The sequence below is a fragment of the Adiantum capillus-veneris genome, chromosome 14 (genome assembly GCF_014529385.1).
Source record: "Adiantum capillus-veneris isolate H3 chromosome 14, ASM1452938v2, whole genome shotgun sequence".
NCBI lineage: Eukaryota > Viridiplantae > Streptophyta > Polypodiopsida > Polypodiales > Pteridaceae > Adiantum > Adiantum capillus-veneris.
This window is the reverse complement of record NC_140944.1, coordinates 34782189-34786162: the sequence shown is the minus strand read 5'-3', so window position 1 is coordinate 34786162 and position 3974 is coordinate 34782189.

Here is a 3974-nt window from a genome sequence, read left to right as displayed (position 1 = left end):
CATTAAATTAGCGACCCTAGACTTGTTTAATTTTTACCTTTACAACTATTTATACATTTGATTATATTGCAATTTAATGTTTATTGCTGCCAAATGGTTTAAAATTTTGTTACCAAACAAATTGCTTGCCTACAACTGCATATGATTTTTAATTGTTTATGAGAATGCAATTACTGTGCCAATGTTGTTTGATTATTCAGTGTTGACTGAAGGAGGCTAAGGACATTCATCTCAAATGCTCTTCCACCTCGAGAAACAAGCTTCAACTCAATAGCTTCCAAGAACGGAATCTATGTTAGCAGAAGACTGGTGGCCACACTCAACTGGAGACGGACGGAATACAAAAAAGAAAGAAATCCTATGTAGTCATTCCTCATGAAGGAAAAAACCTGTAATTTCATTTTGTAAACACTTGGGGCTTGCAGAAGTTTCCAATTTTGTTTATTATTTTTGCCAGTAGATTGAGTACGATTTTACTTTAGAACATGAGATATTGTATATAGAAGGTATTGATAGCCGTTTTTCGGCTCTTTGTAATTGTCACAGTGAGTTACCTCACCCTACCAAAATCACCCAAACACTGTGGCTATCCCTACCATTTCACTGTACATAGGCGTGCGTGAGTCACGGGACTTTTCCCATATCTTCTTAAAAAACCCTCAATTAGCTAGTCATTGGGCTAGTTGAGCCAAAAAAATAAAAACAAATAAAAAATATAAGTATATTATGGCCCATGCGTATGTAAATATTTCTTTGTATATAGGGCCTAAATAAAAGATTTTTTCATAATTATTTTGGTATTTATTTAAATATTTCTACTTAGGTGTGTGTTATTTATGCTTTGTACATTGCCTCACCATTACCACAATTTTTCTTACCATTTTTCATATTCTTTATTCCATATAGAAATATTTTCATGTAAACTTCTCTTATATTTGGTGTAACTCCACCCCAACAAAAATCCAAAAAAACTAGTTTTATTTATGTGTATATTTTTTCACTATTGTGATTTTTCCCTTCCTACATCTAATTTGTTTTTTTAGAACACCAAAAATATTTATCTTTCTATGGTAGCCTCATAATGAGAGAGATTTCTTTTGACCCCTTTATATTTTTTCCACTTATTTATATTTGACATGTACATATTTTTTATACCCCTCAATATTTGATTTTCTTAGTTGTACTATTCACTTATATCATAATCTCAACAATATCTTCAATTATAGACCTACCAAATAAGGTCAAGGGTAGGTGGCATGCATACATACACTATGGAGGGCTCACTCTTGGAGGTATTCAAAAGAATCATCCAAAGAAGGACCCCACAAGGACCTTGTGCAGTGGAAAAAACCGGTCGGTTTTTGCTGAATTTTTAAAGTTCACTTGCTCTCCGAATTTGAAAAGGTGATACAAACAAAAGTTGTAGCTCGTGGGCTGAACTTTTGCCTCAATTTTTTTCATATTTTTTTGACCTACGAGCTGTGAGCTATGATTTTATTAGTGGACCCCAGTTTTCCCATGCTATGCAGCCACACTCTCTCTTCCACTTTATCATTTTCCTCTTTCACACACACTTCTCCACTCATCATCTCCACCTCTCTCACCACTCCTCTCTGCACCCTACTCACCTTCTCCTCAACCTTGAAGAATAAGAGAAACCATGGTGAGCTCATACCTCCCACACACAACTCCATTCCAAAATTGACCACCTAGTCTCATTTTTCCTCCTCCAAATTACCCATATCTATCAAAAAAACCACAAAATTCAGCCTCTTCTCTTAAAAGACAGCATCATGGTGGTTGATTACTCAGCTTCAATTACCTTGTCTCTGAAGGAAGGTCAAGAGTGGAGAAAAAATGTACCGTCAAAGCTAGTGGACCGTCAACAAGCATCAAAATCGGCCCTACTCAAGACACTTGGAGCATCAACCTTGTAAGAAATCCACCTTTTCTTACCTCTTAAGAGTTTTTATTCGTTATTTGTATCCTACATGGATACTCCCATTGTAAATATCCAATTCCATTTGTAAATTAATACTAACTCTACTAACACTAACCCACTATGAAAAGTCCTATCACCTCCATTTCTCTCTCCTCTCTTTCCCCACCAACTTCTTGATAATTCCAAGGAAAAGAAATTAGATAAATTGCTGAAAATCTAACCCAACCATGGTTAGAGGAGTAACCCTAGCCTTCAAAATTGCTATAAAAGGAGGGTGTAGCTAGCACAAAAGGGAGCCATAAGCAAGAGCACTATGCTATAGCTTGAGAAGCCAAGCTCAACCTCTCTAGAAGGAGCTCATGAGTGGAAGCTCATTGTCTTATGCATGTGCATGTGTTGTAATAGGGGATTAGCAAGGGAACTCTATGCCATTGTAAGAGAGAGAGTGATCATTCAATTGAGGGTAGGAAATCTATCATTTCTCGTACTAGTGTAAGCCCAACATTTGCTGAATCAAGGAGGGTGGATTTGGACTAAGCTTGGATATTTTGTCTCCCTTCCAACGTGAAGTAATGGACAACAATGATGCGTAAGTGTCTTGGTGCTTTTTGTTAAGTTCTTGATAGCTTGTCTCTGGTGTTGTCATCAATCTAGCCATAAATCCCACACACTGTAAGAGGGCGACAGGGTGGAGAGGACTCCCCTGGCTTTAAGACAGTGATTGGGGTGGCTTTTCTTGTGATGTGTTGTGGTGAAATTTACGCAAGCTATGTTGAACAAATACTAATTTCACTTTGATTTGTCATGACAGATTTGTAAGAAGGTATTAATGCAGCAAGCACCCCCTCCCGCTTTCTCTCTCTTTCTTAAATATATAGTTGTGTTTGCTTGATCATTGCCGATACGTTTCAAAGTAGCCCGAGCACTATCTCTCTCTCTCTCTCTCTCTCTTTCTCTCTCTCTCTCTCTCTCTCTCTCTTGTTTTAGTGTGTGAGAGTGTTCCATTGGTGTTAGGGTTAGTGTAAATTCCTTGCTTGTTTGTAGGTTGCTCTAACGATTCTCCTCTTTTGCGTCCTAGTTCGCTCTTAAACTAGGTGGTGCCCCTTGTGTAGTTGGGATTTGGCTGTGGATTTGTTGTTTTGGTTTGTGTTGTGTTGTGCCCCAGCCCTATTGAGCGGCACGGGAGCCTTGAAGGGTGTCTAGAGGTTGCTCTTCTTGTTGCCCGCCCCGGACCGCCTCAAATTGGTGCCCCCACTGAGGAACGGCTTGTGTATTTTTGTGTAGAATCAACCTTTAGCATAGTCAAGTAGTTTGCATGAATCAGGAAAATTTGTATGATCCCTTCATTCCCATTTCAAGGCAAAAGGTACACATAATTGTTAGTACTAAGTTGCAATTTCAACGTGTTATTCGTAGAATTTTAGGTCCTCTTAGGTTGGCCGAGATAAACGCTTCAGTAAATCCTTTTATTTTGCCTCTCATTAGGTACGACCTTAGTTTGGACGTCTATATTTTTGTTTTGTTTTAAGCATTAGGTCATGCATAGACCATGGATAATGGCCCAGGAATAGATGTTTTCCCCTTCCATTTCACTCCACACATTAGAATAAACATTGCAATTAGTAGGAAAATCCATTTTCAACAACGTATGGTGTTCATGTTTGGTGCCCAAAGAGTAGGAGAAATTCTCGCATCACCAAACCCTGTCATCCTACCTCTTATTGATTATCATAGGTCGTTTGATGTGAATATCTTTATTTTGTTCTAGAATAGATTGCAAGCTAGAAAACATTATTGTGTAAATCTTTTTAAGAAAGAAAAACAAAAACGGGTGTCACTTTGAAATCAATTCAATGGAAAGCCAACGCCAAATGTCTGGGTATCCTCTTTTCTTTGGAGAGCCTGGAGAGGATGCAGAATTATTTTTAGCGAATTTCAAGATGTCTTGCCGTATCAAGAGGATAATAACTGATCAAGAACGTGTAGAAATGTTTGAGGTGGTCCTTAGAAAAGATGCTAGCACTTGGTTTGA